General features: G+C 42.7%; 1 long non-coding RNA gene, 2 other non-coding genes and 5 pseudogenes across 3 annotated transcripts; all 8 read right to left on the reverse strand.

Annotated features, from left to right (window-relative positions):
- Nucleotides 1-5,809: 5,809 nt before the first annotated feature.
- On the reverse strand, nt 5,810-5,891 carry trnas-gcu (transfer RNA serine (anticodon GCU)). Its single transcript has one exon. It is a non-coding gene; the product is annotated as a tRNA-Ser (tRNA).
- A 4,817-nt stretch (nt 5,892-10,708) lies between these two features.
- Nucleotides 10,709-10,827, reverse strand: LOC147265099 (5S ribosomal RNA; annotated as a pseudogene).
- A 311-nt stretch (nt 10,828-11,138) lies between these two features.
- On the reverse strand, nt 11,139-11,257 carry LOC147265100 (5S ribosomal RNA; annotated as a pseudogene).
- Nucleotides 11,258-11,567: 310 nt separating this feature from the next.
- Nucleotides 11,568-11,686, reverse strand: LOC147265101 (5S ribosomal RNA; annotated as a pseudogene).
- Nucleotides 11,687-11,997: 311 nt separating this feature from the next.
- Nucleotides 11,998-12,116, reverse strand: LOC147265102 (5S ribosomal RNA; annotated as a pseudogene).
- Nucleotides 12,117-12,427: 311 nt separating this feature from the next.
- LOC147265103 (5S ribosomal RNA) lies at nt 12,428-12,546 on the reverse strand (annotated as a pseudogene).
- Nucleotides 12,547-12,856: 310 nt separating this feature from the next.
- Nucleotides 12,857-12,975, reverse strand: LOC147265104 (5S ribosomal RNA). Its single transcript, XR_015113256.1, has one exon. It is a non-coding gene; the product is annotated as a 5S ribosomal RNA (ribosomal RNA).
- A 488-nt stretch (nt 12,976-13,463) lies between these two features.
- LOC147265105 (uncharacterized) lies at nt 13,464-14,395 on the reverse strand. Its single transcript, XR_015112655.1, has 3 exons — nt 14,300-14,395; nt 13,937-14,050; nt 13,464-13,793 (listed from the first exon to the last, which is right to left on the reverse strand). It is a non-coding gene; the product is annotated as an uncharacterized LOC147265105 (long non-coding RNA).
- Between the last annotated feature and the right edge of the window lie 6,477 nt (nt 14,396-20,872).

The following is a 20,872-nucleotide window of genomic DNA, read 5'->3' on the forward strand; positions in this document are numbered from 1 at the left end:
TGTTCCACAAAATCATGCCACATGTGGACATCCTTTACAACCAGCTGCAGAAGAGAAACATTGATGCTGTCTACATGGCAGGAGTCACCCAGACATTCATTGACCACATGCAGGCTATCAGGTATGCTAAATTAATTAATTTGTAGCCTAACCTCAATTTCTCTGTATATGTAGACTTAAATGCTTATATATCATCTTATTTAAAGAATTGATTTATCTGTATAATATAACTGACAGTAATGACATCCACCTTTGGTTTTGTTAATGTATCCCTAACCAGTTTTTAGAACTTACTCATGAAACTTATGTGTTGGGTCAGGGAGGATGTGCCTACTCTGGCTGAGGATGAGGAGTTCAGGGGACCTGCTCAGGAGCCACCCGCAAAGAGACGCAGAACCTTGGGAGAAGACACACTGCACCATTTGGCACTGGAGGTAAGAACTTGCTTTTTAGTGTGATTTGAATCACATTATTAAATAAAATCAAAATAAGATGTTGGCCATATGATACAGTGGTCCAGACTTAAATGTATATTGTTTTATGATGATGTGAATCATTACAGTATGTTTATTACATAATGTAGGCTAGCTCATCAGGTCAATGTATTAAGACAAGTGAAGATGCAATAATTCCTATTTTGTATAATTATATCATTGCATAGGTATGTGACACCATTGTGAGCCATGCCAAGGAGAGATTTAGTTTCACCAAGCATCTTGTCAGCGCCACACTCCTGCAAGGAGACCTGTTCCCACAGCACAGCCGAAAGTTCCCAGATTCAGCACTGAAAACCACAGTGGAAGCCTATCCCTCATTGGACAAGGCCAGACTTTAAACAGAGCTGTCTCTGATCTACGGGAACGAAGAGTTTCAGAGTTGCAGTGGTGCACTGGCTCTCTATCAGGTTTTGATGGAAAATAACCTTCAAGACACGTTCACTGAAACTGTAAGTCTGCTCAACATCCTCATCACCACACCAATGACAACGTCAGAATCTGAGAGGTGCTTCTCCACTTTGAAGAGGATAAAAACTTTTCTTACAAATACCATGGCACAAGATCGGCTCAACGCTCTGGCTATGCTCTCCACTGAGAAAAAACTGACACGAAACATTCCTGGTTTCAACACCAGGGTCATTGAGAAATTTGCCTCCCAGAAAGAGAGACGAGCAAAGTTCCTGTACAAATGACTGCTGAATTCGAACACACACCCAGAAAGACTGAAACAAATAGACAGAGAGACAGAGGGAGAGAGACAGGTAGACGAAGAGCGAAAGAGAGACGGACACAAAGAGAGAGAGACAGAGAGAGACAGACACACTAAGAGACAAACAAACAGAGATAGAGACACAGAGAAAAGGACACAAAGACGGAGACACAGAGAAGGAGACAGAGACAGACACAGATGAACAAAGAGAGAGACAGAGAGAGAGACACACACACATTGTTGATTTGTATTGTATAGATTAAGCTCAAATCACCTTCTGTAAAGTTAACATCATTGTATAATATTTGATCTCATAAAATTGACTGTAGTTGTAAATTGTTGTTGTTTTTTTTGTCTTTGAAACTGTCAATTTTAAGAAGGAAAGTAAATACTATTTTAAAACATTTAATAATTGTCCGGCTGCTCTTTTTGAATGATTATACTAGACTAGGCACGGAAATGTTTTTGGCACACCAGCCCCACCAAGAATTTTTTTCACCAGCCGCCACTGGCTTCTGTCATTTAGTTTCCAGGAAATGTTGATGACACACTGGGATTTCTTGTTCTCCTGCTGTCACTGTCAAGTGCCAGCTTAACATGTGAGAGGTAGCAGGATCCATGCATGTGTTCATGTTTACAGCAGACAAGGAGGAAACCTTGGAGGATTTCAGGGACTTTTAGCAGTGGTTCAAACTTCAGGTGTGAAAGCTTCTGAGTATAAAATTTTAAGTGAGCGAGCCAGGAGTTGAACCTGGAATCTTCTGACAGTAGTCAGTCATGCTATCCATTGCACCACCAGCCCTGTGAAAACCGCTTCATGTTCATGTGTACTTCATTTTATAGACAATCCAAACGATTTGGTGGCATTTTCAGGGGACACAATGGTGCAGTGGTCAGCACTGTGGCCTCACAGCAAGAAGGTTCCAGATTCGAGCCCCAGCTGTGTGGAGTCTGCATGTTCTCCCTGTGTCTGTGTGGGTTCTCTCTGGTACTCCAGCTTCCTCCCACAGTCCAAAGACATCAAGAGGCGACGAGGCTGATTGATACTCTAAATTGACCGTAGGTGTGGCTGTGAGTGTGAATGGTTGTCTGCCTGTATGTGTTGGCCCTGTGATGGACTGGTGACATGTCCAGGATGAACCCCACCTCTTGTCCGAAGGCTGCTTGGATAGGCTCCACCCCCACACACAAACCTTGACATATAATCAGTGGAGAAAAGGAAATTTATCAACACTCATGACTTCATCTGTTTTGAGGACTGAACTGGATATAAACTCTGAGAATTCAGAGTAAGGACCAGGAGGATGGGACACAATAATAGATAGGAGGAAATGTGGAGTCTGGGTTCTTTTCTAGAAAGTGAAGGCAATGACAGTCCTGCCAAGTGACATCACTGACATGAATGGATGACTTCAGTCACATGACTGGATGACTTCAGTCACATGACTGGATGACAGTGTAGATTCCAATGTAGAGGTTGGGGAAATAGTCTCTGAGAATCCAGCTTGAACCAACGCCCTCCTTGTTCTTCAAAAACCCAAACAGCGACCATCAGTCTCCCTCCAATCCTGTACTTAGGTTCAATGTTGCTGTTCCATTTTGCAGCAGTAGGTGTCGCTGTGATACCAGGTTCAGTTCAAGAGTCCCAACTCCAGCTCATGTTGGTGACCTCAGTGGCAGGGTAAAATGGCGCTTCAGTGGATCATGTGGATCAACTCATGTCTGTCCTCACTGCTCCACAGGTCTGTCAAATGTTCTGTAAAATAGTTTGAGCACAGCAGAGATGCTAGATTAGGAGTTGATGGGAGTTGTTGCAGATACCAGTGTCCAAAGTCCAGCTTGAACCCAGTTTGTGCACTTATTTGTCAAGCTAGCAGAGATTCTTTTCACTGCCAAGCTAAAGTGACTTCTGTCAACAAAGGTAAACACACAAAAGGATATTTCTACTGTCAGTTCAAGATTTTTATCAAACTCCTTTTTCATAGCTTCAACCTTCCTCTTGTGTTAGCTTTCTGTTCCCATCTCTGATGTTAACAGGTCAGTTTTGACCCTCGTCTTCAATCAGCTGTAAAATAAACTAAAAACAATTTTCTATCATCCAAGTTGTTTCCCATCTCCCGGTTACCTTGTTAGGCTTCCTTATCCATGGAAATATTGATTGGAATATTTTGTTGTGGGCCTCTGGACCTTTTTTTAGTCAGTAAACCCTCGATTTCAGTTAAAAAAATGATCAAATGAACCTCCAGAAAATCATAGAAATAAACAAAATGTTGTTGTGTTTCCTGACCATTACTGAGGGGTGTTAGAACACATCTCTGACATGGATTGGTTTGATTTATTATTCATTTTAATATTATTAACTATTGTAACATCCATGGTGTTATGGGTCAGTTTCAACCCTCATATATTTACTTCAACAAAAAGGCAAAAAATTCTCTTTTTTTTCAGCAATAGAACTTTAATACAAACACAAAATAAAAAGCAGAAATGGAGTGACTGCAGGAACAGGAGCTCCATGGAGCTCAAAGGAGTGATCACTCTCAACTTTGAGCAGTCCTGTTCAGAGTTTTCCAACAGGGCTTTGAGAGACCAAGAGTTCCCCAGAGCTGCAAGGAGGAACAAGAAGGAGACTTGGAAAAAGAAGGGAGGGAAACCTGCTGATGTGTTATGAACTTAAGTCACATAAAGTTCTCCATTTATTGAGTTTGTATTTTAAAACTTAATTGTGCAGTTCAGTGTTGAACAATAAAGAATGTGTTTATTGGTGATAAAGCATTTCAAGCTTTAAGTAGGAGGAATTGCTTTCTTGATCACCCCTTGACTAATAACACCTACAAAATAAAACACACCACTGCTGTGGGCACCCACCTCATGGGAGTCAGGCCCCTGGTGGTCATGGCCCCCAGGAGCCGTGGTGGGCGTCCCTGATTTTCATTTCTGAAAGGTGGCAACCTGACAGCAAACAAACCCATCCTCTGAACCAGGAGTCTCAGTTGAGGCTGCATCTGAAACCAAAGACTGTGTATGAATAACTGTCAACCCACATTCTTTGTCTGGACTAAAAGTTAATTAGTTAACAGTTGGCTAAGCTACCTGTGGTCAACTACTGATTTAAAAAAGGTCCAGAGGCCAACAACAAAATTTTCAAATCATCCAGTCATGTGACTGAAGTCATCCAGTCACGTGACTGAAGTCATCCATTCATGTGACTGAAGTCATCCATTCACGTGACTGAAGCCATCCATTCATGTCAGTGATGTCACTTGGCAGGACTGTCATTGCCGTCACATTCTAGAAAAGAATCCAGACTCCACATGTGGCTCCCATGATAACTGATGGACCTCTGGTTGGAGGCTGGACGATGATGTTCTGACTTGAAGGAAAACTCCTTGTCCAAATTCCATTGTGTTCAAATTTAAAGTCCCACAATAAGAAGTAGCTGAATCTGACAGGTGAAGGTTTGGAACTACAAGATGGTTGATGTTTTCTTGACTTGATGCTCTGACTGTCAGGGTAGATGACAGCTTCTTTCTGCTGCTGCATCTGAGTGGCTATGATGTGAGGTTTTACCTCCCAAGGTTGTCTGGTTCCAGAGGAAATTTGAAAATTTCAGTCCCCAACCTTGGCTGTTCTGAAACTCTTCTCCTGAATCACTCCTGAGCTGCAGCAAGAAAAAATACCAGTGCCCAACCAGATCAACTTCATGGCTGCTAACAGCCTCAGACACTTGATTTCCATCAATCTGGAGCCAAGAAGGCCCTCACCTGTGGTTCTCCTCCAGGAGGGTCCAGGTTCTGCCATTGTGGCTCCTTGTGCCACTGCCAGAGAGTCTCAGCTGCACACTGCAACATTTCAAGAGGAGATTTACATTCCTTCAAATGTCCTGACATCTTCTTCCAATGGTTCTGTTCTATCTTTATATTTTAAAATCAATCACACAATGAAAGCTGCCACAGCTGGTTTAAGAGAGAGAACACGCTAAGAGATTTGAAACCAGTAAAATATGCTTTTCTGTGTGCAAACTAGTGAGGGGCATGGAAGGATATTTTACCACCAATACAGAACCCAAACTTTAGTCATGTGATGAGATGGCGACTGTGAAGAGTGATTATGAAGTTAATGGACAAAATGTGAATTGAAAGAAAATACATTAAAAAAATACTAAATAAACAAATAAATAAAAGAAGGAGCACAAATGACATTTTTCTGCACAAATTTACTGGTATTAGACTGCATTTTTGGTTCATGAGTAGATGAAAGAGTATCACATATATATTATATACATGTGATACATGCACGTGGCTTTGGACAAAAGCTTATAGAAATTGTAGAATTATTTAAACATACCAAGTGAACTGTTTCAGGTTTCTTGAAGATGCTTCAGCTCTCATCCAAGAGGTGTCTTCAGTTTTCTTCACTAATGGGAGGATTTATAGCTCTGTGGGGGCGGGACCTTCTACAGAGGTGATTGACACATGTGAGCTCTGGGTGTCAGAGTTGTTTTGGTCAGGTTGTGAAAGGGAAGTTGACCCAACTGGTATCTGTGTCAGTTAAAAGCCTCACAGTAATTCCATAATGTTGGAGTAGAAACCAGAGTCGCTCACGACGAGGATGGGATTCGAACCCATGCGTGCAGCGCACAATGGATTAGCAGTCCATCGCCTTAACCACTCGGCCACCTCGTCTGCTGACAGCAACCCTGAGCTTTTAAACACCTGAACTCTTTGGAGCCTATTTTTCAGAAATGGACCCAGCAGGAGCCACTGAACACAACTCTGACATAATCAGGCTTCTTCCCAGCAGCATCGTGCTACAGAAGGCAGAATACAAACCATCGATACATCATCAGAGTGAACACCAGCTGATGTTTACAAGTTTAATTCACCTCTTACTACAAAATGACATCCAAGCTCAGATTCTCTTGTCCTGATTGAACAAGTAAATGTTTAAGAAGATGAGAGTACCAGACTTTTTCATCCAAGGAAACAAGCATCCTATCACTGTCCTATGCAGAGTTTCTTTAAAAAAAAAAGTGAGACAACCTCAAGATTTTCTGTTTCCTCTTGTTGGATTTTGCCACAGAGAATCAGAGACAATCAAAAGCTTGCTGGACTTTAACGTTGGAGGACTGAACAAGTCATGACATCATCAGTTTTACCTTCACAGGTGCTTCATTTACTTTACTTTCAATTTTACAGAGGTAGAACCTGAAATCAAAGCTGTCCATCAAAAGAAGTGAAAGCTTCCCAGGCTGTGATGTTCTTGTCTACAAACTCTGTCTTGTATGGAGCTTCAATCTTTAATAAAAAGAATAAAAAGAAGATAACACTTGTTGTGATTTGGCGCTTTAAAAATAAAACTTACGACTTACATGGAAACTGTCTGGGGGGGGGTGGAGCCTCCATCAGGTATGTGTTTGATGTCTGAATTCTGTCTTTGATCTCTGGGTTCTGAGCATTGATCTCCTGCTTCAGTCTTTGATCTCTGACTGATCCTAAACTAATCAAAGGATCACATCAGCATATTGGTTCAGTCTACAGATGGTGATTTTACCTATTTGAAGCCTTATTTTGTGTTTGATGGACATTTTTAAAATCATTAATGACTTTTTGACTGAACATCCTGGACACTGTGGTGCCTGATGAGGAGACAACTTGGGTACAAAGTTGAAGCGAAGGGTTTTTGGAGAAGGGATATTTTTGCAGTGTTCCAAGTCAATAATAACTGTGGCAAAATGTCATCATTTTTCAAAATGTCCTCACAAAGATGGTTTGAAATTCTGTCTCTCCCTCATCCTCAGCTGCTGCAGCACTTTAAAGAAAACCTTTGACTCGTGGATCTAAAAAGATCAGATGTTGTCTCCTCCAGAACATCAACACTTTAACGTTGTTGGCAGGACTCCAACCTGAGCAGGGAGACCCCAATGGATTTCTAGTCCATCGCCTTCACCACTCGGCCACAACAACCACATTCACACACACATTTGTAAAAGATTCACATTTACACAATTCTTTAAAATTATGTTCCAAGCCCATTTGTGTGAGGTCCTATTTTCTCTTTTTCAGCATTCCTTTGTTTCCAGGTCTCTAATAAGTGCTGAATTACAAAGACAAGCAAGCTTGATCCATCCTGGGCAGGTGATAGGAGCCATTGACCACTGGCCAGAGACCCTGGCACAGACGTTGGGGGTGGTGATAGAGAGCATTTCTACAATTATATTCTACATTTATAGAATTCTATAATCCTACAATTTCATTGAGCAGATGCTTTTGTCCAAAGCCACTTGCATATGTTTTCGGTGAGTTTGGCTCCTGAACTCAAGACAGTTGTGACTCATAAAGGACAGCTTCAAATGCAGCTGTGAAGCCTCATTGTCAGCTGGGAGGACCGACAGGTGTCTCCCTCTAGTGGCTCCTCACAGCAACACGAGCCTCATTTCATTCACATGCATCCACCACCTCACTACCAAAGGCCAGTTGGGCCTCCACAGACAGGTGAGTTTCAAGTGTTGGACAAAGGTCTTTAAGATGTTCTTATTAATTCTATAACATCTGAGATAAAAATCTATGGAATTACAACTAACAAGCAGCCAAACACCTGATCAGATGCTCCTTCATGAGGCTGAGAAGAATCAATCTAAACTGGGATGAAGAAAATTAATTGAGAGGAGAAACCTACTGATTGGATGACATGGACCCACCTGATCCATGTCAGCCTTGTTGGAGCAGAAAGAGGTGGATCAGAGGAATCAGTGGATCAAGACTCAGGTGTCAGATGAAGAATCTCTCTTTCAGAGAAATCTTCCAACGTGAACGTGACAGACCATTTTATACCAAAGACAGGCTGTGTGTGTGTGTGTGTGTGTGTGTGTGTGTGTGTGTGTGTGTGTGTGCGTGTGTGTGTGTCCCTACTGACTGGAAACTGAATAATAACCAGACTAACTTTTGTTATTGACCAAGTCTGGGTGACTCACTAAATTCATAACTGAAGTGATTATTTAATTCATACATAAAACATTTGTCCAAAAGTCATGATCAAATTCATGTAAAATCTGAGCAACGAGGGTTTGAAAATGTTCAAATGAGCCAAAACAATGTCCTGGGATCCAACCAGGGACCTTTAGATCCACACCAATCTTCCCTGACCTCATAGAAACTGGAACATTTCAACAAATAAATTCAAATTCAACTAAGCAGCAACTCTAGAACAGTCAGAGCACTTGCTAATTCCCCTGTTAGCTCCAGATCAGACAATGCAGGCTCACCTTCACACTTGGTTGCACGACCGTCACCAGTTGAAGCCTCTCTGGTTCAACAAACTCTGGGAACTCAAGACACAAATCAGCACCGGTGCAGGTCCAGATCCAGATGTTAGCTGATGGGGACAATGGCTTAAGGGAGCTCCAGGTAGCTGGTTTGAACTGGTCCCTCATCTCTGTGAGTAGAAACCATCTGAGGTGGAGGGTGAAGATCTGCTTTGACCTCCTTATCTCCCAGTAAAGCCAGTATAGATGTTGAGCTTGGAGGAGTTGATGGCCTCCTTCATCTTCTTGTTGGAGATGTTTGCTAAACTCAGCACCACCATTGATCAGAAGAAAGTCCACTTGTCAGCTGGACACTGGAGTTTCTAGTGACCTGCAGGATCTTAGTTGTGGTGGCAGCAGGCCTGTTCCAAGAGCTTTGCTCACATTCATGATCAGGCTTCATAATGGTTCTGGACCACTGTGTGATAGGAGCTGATCCTGGAGCAGCAGAAGACAAATATAGAGAAGAAAAGACAAAAGACAGAGAGAAATGAGGGAGAGAATGACAAAAAGATGGGGAACAAGATGAGGGTGAAAGACAAGCAGAGAGAAAGACAGGGGGACAGGGGGATGGAAGACAGACACAAAAACCAACAACAGCAACAGCAGCAATAATAGTTTTGATATTGTCCTGTTATTGATGTTTTCATGTGAAAGTGGCATATTTAAGATAAAAGACACTGTTAGAACAGAAAGATCCAGAAAACCCACCAACAAGAGGTGTGTCTGGTACAGATGTGGAATTATTGGCTCACACAATGTTGAGGCAACTGGGAAGAAGACAAACAAAAAAGGCTTGTTTGATTCAGACATTCATCAAAAATGGTCCTGTAGAACTGTTCAATGTGTCATGACTTCAGAAGCTCAAATCCTCTCTAAGTTCTAGTGAGAGTGGAAGAGATTATAAAATGAGAGAAGCAGGGCCCTCACTCAGAGCTGAAACAGCTCAGTTGGGAGAGCGTTAGACTGAAGATCTAAAGGTCCCTGGTCCGATCCCAGGTTTCAGCAGAGGAACAGCATTGACTTTACTTTCCAGTGGAGGAACTGCAGACATGAAGGAGACTAACATCTTGTCCTGTGCATTCTTATGACATTCAAGACATTTTTGGATTCTCTTGTTGGATTTTGCCACAGAGAATCAGAGCCAATCAAAAGCATGGTGGACTTTAACATGGAGGATTGAACAAGTCAAGAAAGCAGCAGTTTGACCTTCACAGGTGTTTCTTTTCCTGTCTAAATGCTGTAGGAAGAGCCTGAGTAGCTCAGACGGTAGAGCATCAGACTTTTAATCTGAGGGTCCAGGGTTCAAGTCCTTGTTCAGGTGCTGTGCTGGTGTTCCAGTGTTTGACAACATGGTACTGGATGAAGTTTAGTGTTGAACAAACTGTTATCATCAGAAGTAGAAGTGTTCTCGTCTTGCCACTGTGAGACTGTAGCTGCAGGTCAAATGTGAGATAAAAGTGACTAATAATAATTTCATGTGGCATGCAATTAACGGAAGACCACAAATAACACTGGTCAAGTTAATCTTATTTATATTGCACCAAATCACAACAAAACTTATCTCATGACACTTCACAGGTAGAGCAGGTCCAGTACCAAACTCCTTCAATGAATCTACACCCAACAATTCTCCATCAGCAAGCACATCCTGCAACAGCGGCGACAAAAACCTTCCTTTTAACAGGCAGGAACATCGAGCAGATCCAGGTTCAATGGGGACGGCCTTCTGCTTTGACCGGTTGGGGGGAAAGAGAACAGGAACAAAACAGATAATGGAGGAAGACGGATATGTAGAAGGAAAGAGAGGGACAGAGAAAAAGAGAGAGAGAGACTGATGGACAGACGGTGATGTGAGTAGGTGGAGCTACGGGTGGCAGCTTGAGCCTCTTCAGCTCTGCAGCCTCCTCCAGCAGCACCCAGATCTGGAATGAGAGGAGCCTAAAAGGATCCTGAGAAGGAGACAAGTTAGTAATACCTATGAGTATAATTTATGTATGACACATATAGGAGGAGAGAGAGGAGTAGAGAGAAGTCCAGTGCACTGCATCTGCCATCTGTCTACTTCAAATTACACGCTGCATGACATTCAATTTCAAAGCAAAGGAAAGACGCTTCAAGAAAAGGTGTGTGAGGGAAGCTCGCTCATGCTGGTCCCCAAAGACTCAAAGCTGCCCTTTCCTCACAAAGAAACAAAAAAGCTTACAGCACCTGGTATTCCCGAGCGGTCTCCCATCCAAGTACTAACAAGGCCCAACCCTGCTTATCTTCCAAGATCAGACAAGTTCGGGCATGTTCAGAGTGGTATGGCCGTAAGCCCTTGACTCTGAAACACATTGGCACTATATCCATTTCACACACTTTACAACCTCAGAAAAAAAGTGATGCGCAAAAGCCTCAGGGTTATTTCACACGCCAAATAGGTGTCCTGTCAATACAAAGAAAAGAATGTTGATGTCATCGAGAGAAAAGTACTGCATCTGCCATCTGTCTACTTCAAATTACACACTGCATGACATTCCATTCCAAAGCTGCGGAGGGCGCTTCAAGAAAAGGTGTGTGAGGGAAGCTCGCTCATGCTGGTCCCTAAAGACTCAAAGCTGCCCTTTCCTCACAAAGAAACAAAAAAAGCTTAGAGCACCTGGTATTCCCAGGCAGTCTCCCATCCAAGTACTAACCAGGCCCAACCCTGCTAAGCTTCCGAGATCAGACGAGATCGGGCGTGTTCAGAGTGGGATGGCCGTAAGCCCTTGACTCTCACACACATGGGCTCTATATCCATTTCACTCACTTTACAACATCAGAAAAAAAGTGATGCGCAACAGCCTCAGGGTCTTTTCACACGGCAAATAGGTGTCCTGTCAATACAACGAAAAGAATGTTGATGTCATCTAGAGAAAAGTACTGCATCTGCCATCTGTCTACTTCAAATTACACACTGCATGACATTCCATTCCAAAGCTGCAGAGGGCGCTTCAAGAAAAGGTGTGTGAGGGAAGCTCGCTCATGGTGGTCCCGAAAGACTCAAAGCTGCCCTTTCCTCACAAAGAAACAAAAAAGCTTACAGCACCTTGTATTCCCAGGCGGTCTCCCATCCAAGTACTAACCAGGCCCGACCCTGCTTAGCTTCCAACATCAGACGAGATCGGGCGTGTTCAGAGTGGTATGGCCGTAAGCCCTTGACTCTTACACACAAGGGTTCTATATCCATTTCACTCACTTTACAACCTCAGAAAAAAAGTGATGCGCAAAAGCCTCAGGGTCTTTTCACACGCCAAATAGGTGTCCTGTCAATACAACGAAAAGAATGTTAATGTCATCGAGAGAAAAGTACTGCATCTGCCATCTGTCTACTTCAAATTTCACGCTGCATGACATTCCATTTCAAAGCTGCAGAAAGGCGCTTCAACAAAAGGTGTGTGAGGGAAGCTCGCTCATGCTGGTCCCAAAAGTCTCAAAGCTGCCCTTTCCTCACAAAGAAACAAAAAAGCTTACAGCACCTGGTATTTCCAGGCGGTCTCCCATCCAAGTACTAACCAGGCCCGATCCTGCTGAGCTTCCGAGATCAGACGAGATCGGGCGTGTTCAGAGTGGCATGGCCGTAAGCTCTTGACTCTGACACACATGGGCTCTATATCCATTTCACTCACTTTACAATCTCAGAAAAAAAGTGATGTGCAACAGCCTCACGGTCTTTTCACACGCCAAATAGGTGTCCTGTCAATACAAAGAAAAGAATGTTGATGTCATCGAGAGAAAAGTACTGCATCTGCCATCTGTCTACTTCAAATTACACACTGCATGAAATTCCATTCCAAAGCTGCGGAGGGCGCTTCAAGAAAAGGTGTGTGAGGGAAGCTCGTTCATGCTGGTCCCCAAAGATTCAAAGCTGCCCTTTCCTCACAATGAAACATAAAAAGCTCACAGCACCTGGTATTCCCTGGCGGACTCCCATCCAAGTACTAACCAGGCCCAACCCTGCTTAGCTTCCAAGATCAGACGAAATCGGGCGTGTTCAGAGCAGTATGGCCGCAAGCCCTTGACTCTTACACACATGGGCTCTATATCCATTTCACTCACTTTACAATTTCAGAAAAAAACTGATGTGCAACAGCCTCACGGTCTTTTCACATGCCAAATAGGTGTCCTGTCAATACAAAGAAAAGAATGTTGATGTCATCGAGAGAAAAGTACTGCATCTGCCATCTGTCTACTTCAAATTACACACTGCATGAAATTCCATTCCAAAGCTGCGGAGGGCGCTTCAAGAAAAGGTGTGTGAGGGAAGCTCGTTCATGCTGGTCCCCAAAGATTCAAAGCTGCCCTTTCCTCACAAAGAAACAAAAAAGCTTACAGCGCCTGGTATTCCCAGGCGGTCTCCCATCCAAGTACTAACCAGGCCCGACCCTGCTTAGCTTCCGAGATCAGACGAGATCGGGCGTGTTCAGAGCGGGATGGCCGTAAGCCCTTGACTCTTACACACATGGGTTCTATATCCATTTCACTCACTTTACAATCTCAGAAAAAAAGTGATGTGCAACAGCCTCACGGTCTTTTCACACGCCAAATAGGTGTCCTGTCAATACAAAGAAAAGAATGTTGATGTCATCGAGAGAAAAGTACTGCATCTGCCATCTGTCTACTTCAAATTACACGCTGCATGAAATTCAATTTCAAAGCTGCAGAAAGGCGCTTCAAGAAAAGGTGTGTGAGGGAAGCTCGTTCATGCTGGTCCCTAAAGACTCAAAGCTGCCCTTTCCTCAAGCTGAAGTTAAAAGAATTGCAAATTAATCCTTCACAGGTACTTGTTCACGGAGATGGATGAAATAAAAATTGAATATATTCTCGTATTATAAAAATACAATGAACAAAATTATTAACAATGAGGAAGAGGATTTTCAAAACAAAACAAACAGTGTCTTTCTTGGTTCTGAGCTTTCGTTCCACTGAAAATAAAAATCTTTTTTAGTTAGATAGTTTCACATAAAATACCCTCAATTCATCCTTAACACCTCAATTGTAAGGAAAAAACAGTTTCCTCTACAAAAGATAACCCTTTTCTTTTTTTTAATATACATCATATTTAATCCCTTTCAGAATCCTTAAGTTACTTTCTAAAACGGTATTCTTTAATTTACAACAACTAAAACTCAATATTTTACCTGTGGGCACACACACATTCATATGAAAAACCTTTAATTTGATTTTTACCTGTTTCAGGCCTGTTTATTGAAGCTCGTGTGCGGTCGGGGCTTCACAACTGTAATGGCCGCTTCACTCGCAGCTGAGCACACAATAAAAGCAAGTGCATGTGTATGTTAGTCCTCACAAATCCAGGGTTTTATTAGAAGGGGGAGAACGGGAATGGAGGATGACAGTCTGAATGGTAATGGCAATGGTGGTGGCAGTCACAATCCAAACACTCACACGCAATGGCGGGACAGCGAAAGTCACGAAGAAGAAAACACAGCAGGACAGGGCACAGCAGAACAGCAGAGCCATCTGATGGAAACCCGTCTCTCTCTCTCCAGTGTCCGTCTCCTTCAAGCATATTATCTTAATTTAGCCACAATTATCAAACATTATCTCGTGTCGAATTCACATTATCTCGTGTCGAATTCGCATTACCTTTACTTTCGCTCCAAAAATATTACAACGCTAAAGCTACGATTTGCAGGCACATTAACATGGAATGCTATCCCTAGCTAGCACGTCGCTAACCATGTACACACCCAGTCTCTTTTCACTATAACAGTGAGATAAAGCGCAAATACAGGCATAAATATTCACCTCTCGAAGGTCACACAGAAGTTTACATCAGGACCACCAGTCGTCGACCTCCAAAATAAACTTAAATGCTCTCCACACAAACGATGCCTCCCCTCTCAGCTCTCTGATTATTGCCTCTGTTTCTCTCCCCATGCGCGCTAACTACTCACCTCACAAACCTGCGCCACTAGTCCCACCCCTTACACAGTAGCTTTCCTCTGATTGGCTTTTGCGGTCTTAATACACCCAAAGATAAAACAGGAATGAAATGATTGACAGGAAACAATTGAGGTTACATATAAACTCGGCTTCTTCCCCTCTCCTTATTCTCAGATCACTGATCTTTTACAGACTCAGAGAACTTAAAGACCTTTTGATGAATTTATTTTTTAACTGTAAATAGTTTTACTTTTTAAATGTTACATATTATATTTATGCTTTTAACCTGCTCACATTATAACCAATTTTAACGATTATGAACTCTATTTATTTTTGAACTTTTTAACACATCTTTTTATGCTTTTTATGCTATGTAATTTATTTGATTTTTGTACACGGCTACATGTCGTATGATAACAAGAGTGTATATTGTTTACAATGTGTTACAGTCAATGGGTGGCACGTTGGTACCGTGGTTAACAGTGTCGCCTCAAAGCAAGTTCAAGTCCTGGCTCGAGCACAGGTTCTTTCTGTGTGGTGTGTGCATGTTCTCTCCGTGCCTGCGTGGGTATTCTGTCTGCAATGGACTGGCTCCCTGTCCAGGGTGAAACCTGCCTCTCACCTGAAAGCCACTGGGAAAGGCTCCAGCCTCCCCCTGCAACCCTTAACAGAAATAAGCTGGGATGCATGGAAGTATAGAAAGCGGATACAATGAAGCGCATACAAATTTTTCGAACGCACGAAAAAGTCTCACCTTTTGTTTTTTTCATATTGGTTAGTTTGGAAGCATGGAATTTCTGACAAAGCCTAAGTTTGTATTGTTTATTCACTGATTTTTCTGACAATTTACAAACAAAGCTTTCAAAACTGAGAGGACAAGCAGTGGTGTTTAAGATCAACACCCAACATGGGGCTTGAACCAACAACCCTGAGACTAAGAGTCTCACGCTCGACTGACTGAGCTAATCAGGTTACGTCAGTGTAAGTCCCATAGCATGAAGCGGTCAGAGTGAGAGACTCACAGTCCTGTGAGTGATCACCCACCCATCCATCCATCCATCCATCCATCCATCCATCCATCCATCCATCCATCCATCCATCCATCCATCCATCCATCCATCCATCCATCCATTTTTTCCGCTTATCCTGTTAAGGGTCACAGGGTGGGGCTGGAGCCTATCCCAGAAGGGACATTACCTTGGACAGGTAAGCAGTCCATCGCAGTCCACCGCAGCCAACAAATATTGACAGACAACCATTCACACTCACAGCCATACCTACGGTCAATTTAGAGTTGCATTTCCATTTGCATGTCTTTGGACTGTGGAAGGAAGCTGGAGTACCTGGAGAGAACCAGCACAGGGAAAACATGCAGACACTCTCAGGATTTATTCCAATGAAGCGCCTAAAAAAGGAGTGTTGGAACTCACTCAGATGAATGAGACATTATAAGCCATCAAATATATACATGTAGGTGTAGTGTTGGAGATCCAAGAAAAGAGGGAGAAAAGAGAAGAGAAGAAGAAGAAGAAGAAAAAAACAGCTTCTTTGACCAGATAACATAGTTGTCTATTTCAATGTTTGAGGTCTGAAAAAATAACTGATTAACTGTGAAATGTGATGGACAGGCAAGTACTTACTAGGATCAGGGCAGCTGGAAAATAGGCTCCTGCATCTGTAGGCAATATCAGAGACAAAGAAAAATCAACACAAATGAGCAGGCACTTGAACGATGCTAAAACCACTCTTTTTTAAACAAATACAACCACAGCTTCTGATCTATGGCCTTAACTACACTGTAATCATGCCATCAGACAGACTCATGCCAGAGCAGTAGCCTAGCACAAGATGGAGGAACGTAATTGCATGTAAACACAGTCAGTGTGCACTCATCTTAATATGAACCGACTTAACTGTTGTGTGACACGTATATTGTGTGTACTGTAAAATGGTTCAGACTATCAGAAAGCTTCATGAATTCACAGGCAAAATACAGATGTCGCACACATTAATTTGTGGAGGCTTGAGATGTAAAAAGTAAAGTCAACTCTCTGTGTTTTTTGGATGAATTTGCAAGCATTTTCAACATTTTGGCTAGCTGCTAAATCTGGCTAGCATGATGTGCAGGAGTGTAATTATCAATGCAAATGTGGCAGGATGAGAGGTCCCATCCTCGCAGTGAGACTGGTTGGTGATGCCTGACTTGGCTTGTACCATCATTAGCCAACCAGTGTGTGGCGCTGCTCTATAAATAGGGGCAGCATCTACCTGGTCAATCTCTTGCTCTTGGGGTCCGGGGTCCTCCCACTTCCTGGTCACCTCGCTTCCGCCTCTGACCGCCTCACGTCTGCCTTCTCACCAACGTCTGTGTTGGTATGTAGCAGTAGCTCCCTGTAGCTCGTGTTGCATGCTGATCATGCACGTTGCTGCAGACTACCCTGCTTTGCTCTGGCTGCTGTTTTGCTACAGACTACCCTGCTTTGCTCTGGCTGTTTTGTTACAGACTACCCTGCTTTGCTCTGGCTGTTTTGCTACAGACTACCCTGCTTTGCTCTGGCTGTTTTGCTACAGACTACCCTGCTTTGCTCTGGCTGTTTTGCTACAGACTACCCTGCTTTGCTCTGGCTGTTTTGCTGCAGACTACCCTGCTTTGCTCTGGCTGTTTTGCTGCAGACTACCCTGCTTTGCTCTGGCTGTTTTGCTGCAGACTACCCTGCTTTGCTCTGGCTGTTTTGCTACAGACTACCCTGCTTTGTGACAGGCTCCTGCTCTGCTATTAACCTGCTCTGCTACTAGCCTGTTCTGCGACCTACTGGCCATCTACACGTTTTGCTTGTTTGTTTGTTCACTGTTTACTGTGTTCACTGGAGTGCTCTACTTCTGTGTTAACGAAGTGGAATCTGCTGTGTGTTGAACTGGAGGTTGTTTCAGTAATTCACCTTGTTTAACCAGAGTCTGCCAGATCCTGATGTCCACCGTGTGGCGCCACTAAACTGTACTTCATGGTGCTCTGAAGGTTTGGATCTGCATTGTTTCCCATTCCTCCGCTTGGGCTTCAGGGTGCAGCAAGCTGCTGAACGGCTATCTGTTAGCTCCCTGGTCTAGCAATGGAGAAATGAACTCGTTTCTGGTTATTTTGGATTGTATTATTTTTCCTTGCTAATTTGTGTTTAATAATTAAATATTGTTTCTCAAATTAATTTGTAAATTGTGGTTTGAGTTTGTTTTTTGTTTTTTTTAGTTTTGGAGTTAAATTATAATTCTTGTCATTTCGTTTCAGGTACTGGAAGCTCACGGTCCTGGCGTCGCTTTGCCTCTTGTGTGCTGTGCACCCCTGTTTTGCTTTAATCATGTTTTTAAATGTGATGTCCCAATTGATCAGGGTGTCCTCTGCCTTGGGATCCCTCACCCCCACTGGTAAGCTCCAGACTTGTTTAGATTTATTCTTGTTCTTTTTAATCTGCTGGCCTGTTTACAATAAAATATTTTTGTCATGGAACCACGTCTCCTGCCAATTAGTAAATGAACCTGTGAGTGCCTTTTGGTCGCTACGTTAACTATTTCCTTGGTCAAAATTCCCAAGGTGCCGTTGTCCGGCTTTGGTCACTATATTATATTTTAATAAGTGCTCCCCCCACTCGTGTGTGTCGCCACACAAACTGGAAACTTCACTTAGCCTCCACTGGCCTACAGACTTTGCGCCAGTGTCTACAATAAATGCAATCGCTACTCACCAAATGACTGAGATTGAGATGGATGACGAAAACCAAGGCTCTGGCCTCACGTGCAGCTCAGGAGATTCTCCTTGCGTCCATAAGGCAAAGATACTGCATGATACTGTTTTATTTACAGTGAAGTACTGTATTTTAGCATTACAGCATAGTTCTGTTAAACAGTCATGGGGTGTAATTTAACAGATTCCTATTAGAATTAACGGCAAAGTACTGTATTTTTATAAACAGGGTGATACTGTTGAAATCTGGTAGTACACTGCAAGCAATTGCTGTAAATGTACAAGTCCCACCGCTTTCATAAAATTCATCACTGGATTCAGGACGACCCCTGCTACTCGGCCCCGGTGGGCGGGAGGAGGCTCAGGCCCAAACAACGCTGACTGCAGCTTTAATTTAATCCTAGGTTTATGTAATACTCTGATAAATCAGTGGTATTTATGTCATGATTTTCATACGAATAAGTTAAAAACAAAATGCCAGTTCATGGTTAAGCTAAAATTTACATAAATATTTGTTTGTTTAAAATTAGTAACTTTCAAAAAAAAACATAATTTCATGGGGTGTGAATGTCGTTAAAAAATGTTAAAGTAATTCTATTAAATTAGGTTATGTGCGTGAGTTCATGACCTTTAGTGTTTACACTTCCGGGAGAAACGCGCGCGAGGAATCGTGTGAATTGCGTAACGTTATTGGAGTTTGGAGACTGTGTGTCGTCGGAGAGGAGTTTTTATCGGTAACGGACTGTGAACTGTAATTGACCGACGTGATCGGAGTGCGTGAGTCGGATTCTCCGCCACCGATTGTGTTTTGAGCACCAGGCAAGTCCAGTTACAGAAGCTAGCGGGAGCTAGGCTAACGCTGTCCACGCTGAAGGGAGACGCCGCTGCACGGACGGGACAGGAGCTTCGGATAGTCGCCTTGGGAGAGAGTCGTTAACGGAGGATGTGCCGCTGCTGCCGAGTCACGGAGGTCTGTTGCTGCGGGCTGCTGCGAGCGGGACGGTTGCTGCCACAACGAGCGAGGGATTCATCGGCTGCGGTCCGGTATTGTTGACGTCACCGACACACGGGGGGGGGATCTGGTAAAGGTTTCCATCATGAGCTCCAACTAAAGCGGGCCAACGAAAGTAAACAGACTGCACTCGAAATAAAATTAGACAGTTGAAAAAAAGACAAACAATATACCCCGGGATTCTTTTTATTTTCTATAGTCTTGTTTATTCAAGGTTTGAATGTGTTTTTCTGCGAGCCTTTAATACATTTTCTAAACTGAAATCTTGTGTTGTTTCATTGAATTTGTGTGTTGTTACTGAAGCTTTACAGCAGAGTTTAAAGGTCAAGTGTACTCCCCATAGCCTGCATTTGAATATTTAAGAGTGAGAATCATACATTGCCCTAGATTGATTTTAATTATTCCAGATGGGACTTTTACCATACAAGATATTTGAAATGAGTTAAAGTGTTCCCTGTAAGCCTAAGGTGGGTTTTAATATTGGAGCCGGTGGTAAAAGGGTTACATTTAGAAATCTAAACCCCTGCTACCATGAGCACACATGGAAATAAAGACTCAACTGACCGCTCGGTCTACTTCAGCTAGCACACTGAACAATACTGTTGTTTACTTGCTAGCTGATAAGTGAGCAGCTGATGTTTGCAATAACATTGAAATAAACTAAAAATAGAGTCAATAGCTCAAATCCTATCACCACCAAAGGAGCCACGTCTTTAACACTTCAATCTCATAGCGACTCCTCAGGATTTCTTCTCTCCATTGCATTTTGTAGGAGGCTCCTGCCGGTCCACACTGCCTTCCCCCTAACAGATTCAGCTACTGAGACTAAAGTTCGTTAGTGAGCTCAATGCATTAAAGTGACTTAATATTTGTTGAAAACTAAATAGGCATGAAGCTGTAACCTCACATGAACACTTGAAGTCTAGATTTCAGCTGCATGTGAAGAAATCAGCATAAAATCCTTGTGTTGGTGTTTAAACCTGGACTACCAGAACCAGGCTAAGAGGTGTTTGTCTGTTAGCTGTGAAGCAAACTGAAACATGAAGGCTTTGAGGGTTTGTTCTCAACACAAAGAAAGATTCAATGCTCAGACAACTGCCAACTCTGTAAAAAAAAAATTTTTTTTTACAAATCTCAGTTTATTTCTTCATGAAGATCTTAATGAGGCAATCAGCACCAGAGCACTAAAGTTAAAATTAGTAACACTGTCACTAACGATGGATTTATTTGACCCAATGTAGTTTTCCTGATCAAATATAGTTTTCATCAAAATATTATTTTTTTATCATTAATTATTTCCCAATGTGCAACGTCACATGAATGAAAAAATGGAGGACCCTATAAAATGACCTGACGTCAGTGTTCAAGGGTGAAGTCATTTTTGGAATGAAGAAGAGTTCATCCAGCTTTTTTTGCCTCGTGTCTCTGAACCAGCTCATTTGTTGTGTCCACGCAGAGAGAGAGAGAGAGAGGATAAATGTGATCGTGGAGAAGTCCTTTTGTTCTTCAACTTGTCCAACTTGATGGTGAGTCTCCTTTTATCAAGGATTACTGAATGCTTGTGTTATTCATGGAATTGTTAACACTTTATAAACCCTTCATTCAGAGCTGTAAAGAACCTTTAACCTCATATACCAGACATCAAAGTGGGCCACTAACTGGTGAGAGGAAGCTATGCTATGCTGCTACA

The sequence above is a fragment of the Aulostomus chinensis genome, chromosome 4 (genome assembly GCF_037954235.1).
Source record: "Aulostomus chinensis isolate RoL2024-O1b breed Wild chromosome 4, RoL_Achi_v1.0, whole genome shotgun sequence".
Lineage (NCBI taxonomy): Eukaryota > Metazoa > Chordata > Actinopteri > Syngnathiformes > Aulostomidae > Aulostomus > Aulostomus chinensis.